At 39.2% G+C, this 8,213-nt stretch overlaps 1 long non-coding RNA gene across 1 annotated transcript in view; it reads right to left on the bottom strand.

Annotated features, from left to right (window-relative positions):
• Positions 1 to 1,328: 1,328 nt before the first annotated feature.
• LOC121034079 (uncharacterized) overlaps positions 1,329 to 8,213 on the bottom strand; it is a 16,062-nt gene continuing 9,177 nt past the window's right edge. The window contains exon 2 of the long non-coding RNA XR_005792284.1: positions 1,329 to 1,730. This is a non-coding gene — a long non-coding RNA (uncharacterized LOC121034079). The remainder of the gene's footprint in view (positions 1,731 to 8,213) is intronic.

The raw sequence follows: 8,213 nt of genomic DNA, 5'->3' as shown, positions 1-8,213 counted from the left end.
CCGCTGCCCATCGGGAAATAAATTCTTCACTCCCATCACAGAACTTAGATATGCACATCTGGGCTGTTGGATAAATTTGCAGAACTTCACCTTCATTTACCCAGGAGCTTGGAAACTTGAATCTGGACCCCTATTAACCTGAGCTGACAGGCGGGAATTATGCAAACCTAAGTAAAGGGTTTAGATGCTGGGCAACCAACAAAATGCCAGATTTCTACTACATAGCCCTTCATCTTTTGACTGCTGAGACTTTCTTTTTCTTCTAGGTCTAAGGGTGTAGTTTGGAGAAGAGAAAGACGTTCTCAGATTCCTCTTTAGAATCGGCCTCAGCAGCAACAGGCTCAAAGCCCAGAGGTTCTTGAGATGGATGGTAATTCCTCTGCAGGAAGCATTTGGAAATGTGTGAAGACTTGTTTCAATCCATCGTGAGAACTTACTAGAATTTGACAGCAGGAGAAAACTAAGTGAAAGGACCCTCAGTGCACGGGACAAAGATGTGGAAAAAAATGTCCTACTTTATGCCCATCCTGCCTTGAGGAATTGTTGGACCTCACCATCCGTGAGGGGGCATCTGTCAGTGCAGCTGGTGCCACACTCAACAAGGGGGCCCAGAGCCAGGCCAACCGAGCCCTTGAGGGATGTCAGGGACACACTTTATCTGCACCGGACAAGATGAAGGGAGAAGAGATTGAAAATATTCCCACTACAGAGACAAATGTGGACCTGGAATCTTGTCTATTGCAGTTAAATTTCTCCTGAATTAAAGGGGCCCTTAGAGGGTAGACTAGGCCTCAGTCTAGAAGAAGGCCTGAGGCTCCCCAGTGTCTGACCCATCCCCCTGTGTTGGGGGAAGTCTTACCCTTAGCTGAACTCGTAAGCGACTGCATTTTCTGTGCTTTTTAATATTTCCTGTGCGTGTGTTAACACAATACTCTCTAGGTATTATGTAGCTAGGAAGATTTTATTTCATACAGTTCCTTTGCAAGCTGGGCTGATATGTGCTGTATAACAGTAATAGTCATTGTGTTTACAATTGTGGCCAATTTTAATGACCATATTATTGGCTCCAAACAATATACATAGATATATTTATATATATATCTTATTATATATATATGTATATATATATATCTTATTATATATATATGAGTGTGTGTGTGTATTAAACATAAATATAAACTCTCTTGAATATGTATGATCCTTATTCTTAGCATTTAAGGCTTTTCATGATATTGTTTATGGGACTGTAAAGTAACTAGAATTCGTAGTTATAACTTTCAGCCCTCTTTTCCCTCTAGATGTAATAAAAAAGTCATAACAATAATAACTAATGTTTGCATTGTGCTTGATGCTTTATGGAACATTTTCAAATCTTACACACCAATGAAGTAGACATTACTAATAATGCCACTGCAGTTCAGAAAAAGAGCCCTCGGGAATATTTACTTTTTATCCATTGACTATCTCTAAACTGGAAGAGGAAATACAATAAAAGCCCCACGTAGTTACGTTAGAAACTTTGCGAGTTCTCTCCTCCCCATTTACACAGTCACTTGTTGAAGAACAGGAGTCCAGTGTGAGATGACAACATTGAACCTGAAACAGCATGAATAGGTACAAAAACCGTCAAAGGGCAGCAGTGGATGCATTAATGTGTGCAGTGGCCATTCTCCGATGTTCGATGGTTTTCTGAGCTGCTGGTGACTTGAACAGCACTTAGGAAGAACAGGCTGGAAGAAAACACAATAGCTATGTTGACTTAACTTCCAATAAAGGGATTTTCAGAATCCTTCAAGAAAGGCTGCAGTAGATGATGGGCATAAAATTAAATATTGTTCTGATGAAGGCAACACACGAGTTGTGGCTTTTCCCGATCTAAGGGGCATATCTGGAATCTCTTTGTTTTTATTTTTTTTTAATTTTTTATTAAAATTTTTTTGTGTGTTTCTTATTTTTTAAATTTGAGAGAGAGACAGAGAGTGAGGAGGGGAGGGACGGAGAGCCAAGAGACAGAATCCAAAGCAGGCTCCAGGCTCTGAGCTGTCCACACAGAGCCCAATGTGGGGCTTGAACTCACAAACCGTGAGATCATGACCTGAGCTGAAGTCAGACGCTTAACCGACTGAGCCACCCAGGCGTGGAATCTCTTAATGCTTAGATCTGGTCTAGTTTGCATCACCAATGGTTAACATTCTCAATGGGTTTATTATATGTTTAAATGGTGGCCTTCTCTACAGAGTTTCTATGTGTAAAACATTAGTATTAAAAAAAAAAGGTCAGCCATATGTGATTCATCACTGTTTAGCGCTTATGTTTATCTGTGTCAACATTCTTTAGATACCAAGCAATTTTTATGCCTTTGATCCTAAAATAATCATTGAGGCAATTTTATAGATAATATTATTTATACATATGCTATACTATACTATACTATAATATTATATATATATATAATATTACATATATATACATATATGTATGTACATATATATGTATATATATAGTAGCAGTTATACATTAGTTCCTTCATTCCTTATGTCATATATATATATATATACACATATATATATAATTTATTATTATTATTATTACTCTCACTTAAGCATATCATTGAGCCTAGTGGCAGTTAATTGTCTCCCTAATATAACTCAGCTTATAAGGAGCAAAGCTGGGCTTCCACCCCACCTCTTTGACTCCACATCTGAGATTTGCAGAATTATTGGTGTTGCCTGTTTTCAACATATCAGGATTTGGTCACAATACAAGGTAACCCATCTGCAACCTTTCTTGTCAGTTTTCCTTTGCATCCTAAATACACTGCTTCCAGAAATGCAGAGCCCTTCCCTGCCATCCCCTCCTCTAACCTTGGTCATACTGTCCTGTGCCAATGACTTAACTCCCTCTATTTCTAGCCCTGGCCTGTGTGGCTGGCTGATATTGTCCATCTGTGTGGCTGGGTTATAGTGCCGTTGTTAATTTTCAGAAAATCCCTCAGTGTCATGTCTTGCCTTCTCAGGTTTGGAGAAAACAAAACAAAGCAAACAAAGAATTTTGCTCTAAGTATGACATAGGAGTCCATTCTTGGTTCCTTAATGGATGGTAATCATGAAATAAATCTTACTTTGAAAAGTTTCCTCATGTTATAAAATATAGGTTTGGGTCCAAAAAAATCATAAATATCATTCCTGGGGAATATTGGAGAAAGGGATTAGGTATATAAATATCTTAAAACTACAAAGAGAGGGCTAAGTCAATTTCAGAATTTTCTCAATTGTAGGATCTTCTCTCCTAATTTCTTTTTAAATTTTTTTTTTTTAATTTTTGAGAGAGGGAGAATGAGCAGGGGAGGGGGGACCGAGAGAGGGAGAGAGAGAATCCAAAGCAGGCTCTGCGCTGACAGCGAGAACCCAATGTGGGGCTCAAACTCACTAACCATGGGATCATGACCTGAGCCCTAAGTCAGGCGCTCAACCAACTCAACCACCCAGGTGCCCCTCCCCCCATTTCTTTCTAATAAGTTATCTCCTGTTAAGTCTCAACAAAGGCTAACTGAATTCATATAGAGTAACGTAACCAGACATCAACAACTACAGAAACAAAAAGAGTAAAATCATCCCCCTAACTAACTTGTCCCTCAATCCCATTATAATGTGTATGACTTTCATATTGCATTCATGTATCATAATCACATTTTCTGATAGTCAACACTTTCCTATTTTAGATGATGAATTTAGATGTGTTATAAAATCATTACATCACAGAGTTCTATAAAGAGACCTTGACTTCCAGGAGCGTTATCTCATAAATGAGTTCCTGATGCACTGAACTAGATATGAAAGGTCTCTCGTGGCGGTAATGGTTTATAGTATGCAATGTGCTTTCTGAAATCAGGACTGGCCTAGCAAATCAGTCAGATATGATAATCCCCCTGTGCATAAATTGAAAGCGTTGAAGAATAAAGACGCATGGAATATATTCAGCATGACAAACCTCAGGAGCCGAGAAGTGGCTTCTGAAACATGCCTGTACTTTTTTTGCAAACAGCGGAACTCCAAAGCACCTACGTTTCTGGGCATATGGTGAACGCTTATGAGAAGGTGGTAACACTCCACCTGCTGCTCCAGAGTGAGTTACGGAGTCTGCGTTCTGTGCCACACAATGTGCAAAGCACAGCACGGATCCCTAGGAGCGTCTGTGGTCCTGGGTCGTGTGCCTGTGTGGCACACGTCCTCTCACAGGCACTGTGACAGGAGCACCCTGTACTCCATCCTGTGCATGGATTTGTCAGCTCAAAGCTCCAAGGGAAGAGGAGGAGACTGAGAAGTCAGGGTGGGTAAAAGTGTGGGGACTGGAATCCGAGAAGCCAGATAGAGACTCTTGCAATAGTGAAGGCGAGATACGTTAAGTGTCTTGACAGAATCAGTGGTAGTGGGTTTGAATCGTTTGAAAGTGGGTTTGAAACTGAATCAGTTTTAGATGATAACACAACATACTTTCTGTCAGATAAACTATGGGCAATTAATGGAAACATGCACTTTAGTACAATTTTCATAAGAAGGAAGGAAGTATCGTAAAGGGGAGTTTGTGGCAAAACAAAGCTGGTTTGAGATTCTTGACCAGAGGCGCTTGAGGGACAGAGGAGGTGAGAACTATGTGAGCAGAAGGGTGTCTCCCCTGGAGGGTGCCGGTCAGAAGTGTTAGGATCCCTCTCTCCCCTGCACTCCCCTTCCGCTCTCTTTCCAAGTCAGAATTTTCTCCAATCAGCCACGTTCCTGGAAAGGGTAATAAATTCTCCCTCTCCCACCCTAGACTGAGGTATGGTGCTTGGAAATTAAACACGTGAAATAGAATGCTTCAGAAGGATGGCCATGGTTGTATGTCCATTCTGTGTAGAGCCATCCTGGCTTCAAGAGTTGTCCCAATGTAATTATTAACACCCACCTTCTTTCTCTTTTACAAATGTCCTGAGTTGGTCATCTTTGCCATTATCAGTATCATCATCATCATTATCATTTTAATGATCTTGGGTACCTTACATGGTCTCTATTAGCTTAAGAGTGTGTTCACTGGCATCATCTACCTTGATCCTTACAACCTTGTGGTGAGGTGGTGGCAGAATTTGCCCCCATTTTCCAATAAAAGTGGGCTTATATGGCATTTCAACAGCTGATCATTGCATTGGATCTTTGGTGTAAAAGCAGGGCTTGAGTCTGTTTTCTGAGTGTATGTCTAAGTGAGTTTTTCCAACTATATCACATTGGTTTCCTAACTTGATAATCTCATAACTTTTTGACTTTATGATTGATGGGGAAAACAATCCAAAAAAACAAAACAAAAAAAAAAACCAAAAAAAAAACCAAACCAATGGGAGATTACCTGGCAATGCAAGGCAAATACTAACAGGAACATCTAAGAGGCCTGCCCTTAATTCACAAATCACATGTCTGCGCCCAGATGTTTCCTTTTGCTTACCCTGCCCTCTTCCTTCTTATCGGCCGAAAGGCTGAAGTCAGCAAACTGTCTTAGGGCAATAGGAAATTAAAAAAAAAAAATTCAAAGAAGTGTCAAAGTTAAAAGGAAATCCTATGACAGGGAACAAATTGTCTAGCAAAGAAACAAAACTTTGAGTTGGCACTGAACGACCTTACAAACACGTATTTGTGTTTCTTGCCCAGTTTGTGCAGCATAATGGCTAACGTTCCCTCATTTACCTTGTACACTGTCCAACAGGGTCACTGACAAGTCAGAGGGAATCTGGTGCTCTCATCAGTTCTTCAGATTCTGAACTGCAAACCTTCTCTATGTGAACACCCATGTTCTCTCAGATGAAACTATGTTCCTTAATGGCACATTTAGAGAGACATCCACCTTGGTTGCCCCAAAGAAGTCTCTGGATTTCATCTCATGTTGAACTGGGAAAATCCAAGACCAATCTCTTCCTTCAAAAGGCCGAGAGCTATTTGACATTAAACATAAGATTCATTTTCATTGAGTCTCAGTTTCCTTATCTAGGGCTTGACAATCTTACAGTGTTTCGGTTTTGCTGTCCACATTTTCTCTTTTGTAACCACTCAACTAGGCCATTGTAGCTGAAAAAGAACCATAGGTCAGATTTAAGTGACAAGAAGGTGGCTGTGTTCTAGTAAAACTTTAAAAAAAACCGGCGGCAGGCTGGATTTCGTCGATGGGCCATCAATTGTCCACCATTTTCAGGGCAAAGTATTATCTGCTTCACAAGGTTGTTCTGAGAATTGCATTTGAGGATGTGTGAAGTGCTTGATGGAAGGTCTGATACGAAAAATTTATTTCTTCTTCTCTTCCAACTCACACCAATTCTCTTTCCACGAGCATGGTAGGGAAGGGGCGGGGATTGGCTGGCACTTCCTATCTGCAGCAAGTCTTTTTGTTTAATTTTAATATTATTTGTGAGAAAAGGGTAGGGGATTGAAGATATTGAGTCACTGATCCAAGAAACTTATGGACAAATTTGAGCTCCATTCAGTGTCATTTTCCCACACATTTATTCCTTTAAAAATGTTACTTGAGAACAGCCCTTTCAGTGAAATTCACAATACATATATAAAGAAGCGTGTGGTTTGGGCCAAAGGTCCAGGTAACAGCTGTGGGTCTTTGTTTGAATAACAATAATAATGAAGAATCAGCCTCCTAGGCATCTATTATTTTAAGCTTGACCTCTTGTGCCTGCATTTCATGTCCTTCCTCGCCGGCCTCCAAAGCAGTCACTAGACCTGCCCCTTCGTTTCTCTGAATTGGTGTATTTGTCTTTAGAGATTCTCCCCTTGACCCCCATTTTTCAATTACTTTTTAAATACTCCTGCATATCTCATTTTTGTGTGCCTGTTTTTTTTTTCCCCCAAGTACCTGTAGGGTATTAATGCAAAAGACAAATTACTTTAAATGCACTAAAAATACAGTGAATTGGAATAAAAGCACGGTAAGTTTGCAGTCAAGTGTCCCCAGTTCAAGGTCCGACTGTATTGCTGATTGTTTAAATGACATTGAACAGACCCCTTTCACAGGGTAAGTCTCGGGCTTTTCATCTGTGAGTCAGGATAGGAACTGTTATTCTTCCCACTTTTCTAGCTTTCTTGTGTGAATAAGTGCACAGCAGCTATGAAAACAAGATACCGTGAAATTGCTGGTAACTTTGTTCTGCATTATAACCATTAATAACGTCACAATAATGGTTTTAATTTAAATAACACTTATTGTGAGCTAGAAAGTATACAAGCGTTGTTCATAGATTAGCTGATTAATCATTAATCTTCATAACATTGTGTGAGGTAATTATATTTCTTTCCATATTACAGATGGGAAAAAAATTAAGAAGTCTAGAGATGAGGTAATATGCCCAAATCTCACAGTAAATGAGTGAGCTAGGGTGGAAACTGGAACATTGGACCCCAAAGTTCTTCCTCTTAACCAAAATGGAACTTGAAGTGAACACAAAAGTTTACATCTCCTTTCTCAGAGCAGAGAAGACCTAGGATTTCTGTGTTTGCCTCACACATTTTAAAGTTTACATGTAAAAATAAGGCCCTGAAGGACAGTTTTCTCTTTTTTGGTCACATTTCATTCTAAAAAAATTAACTCAGCATACACAGATAATTTACAAAGAGGTATTTTCAAAGATCACCATGACACGATGCAGACCACAGTTTCTACAAACAACCTTATCCAAAATAGTTATAACAAGCAAAAAAAAAAAAAAAATAAGTAAAAATATGGGAAAATAAAATCTAAGGGCTAGAGCTAATATTAACAGAGAAATACAGAGGAGGAGAGAGAGATAAAGCCTTTCACACAAAGAATAAAGAATTTTTGTCCTTTGGGGATATTTATAAATTATTTGAAGACTAAACTATAAAGTAAGCCTCTTTTATTTTCTAAAAATAAAAATTCCATGGATCATATCCAATAAGCACAATGAAAATTGAATTAGGAATGAAAAGAAAACTAATATATATTATGTAAAAATCTAACAAGATAAAGGCAAAATTACAAAAGAAATTGCAAACAATGTTGATTAGAATCACAATGAAGAAGGCATAGCAAATCTGCTGTGTGCAGTTAAAATGGTATCAAAGAACAAGTGTGGGTGTTTAAATGTACAGAAGAAGAAGAGGAAGAAGAAGAAGAAGGAGGAGAAGGAGACGAAGAAGGTGGTAGAGGAGGAGGGGGAGGGGGAGGAG

This window comes from Herpailurus yagouaroundi, unplaced genomic scaffold (genome assembly GCF_014898765.1).
Source record: "Herpailurus yagouaroundi ecotype Mexico unplaced genomic scaffold, PumYag 28, whole genome shotgun sequence".
In the NCBI taxonomy this organism is placed as follows: domain Eukaryota; kingdom Metazoa; phylum Chordata; class Mammalia; order Carnivora; family Felidae; genus Herpailurus; species Herpailurus yagouaroundi.
Note: the sequence above shows the minus strand (reverse complement) of the source record. Positions and strands in the feature narration are given on the sequence as shown.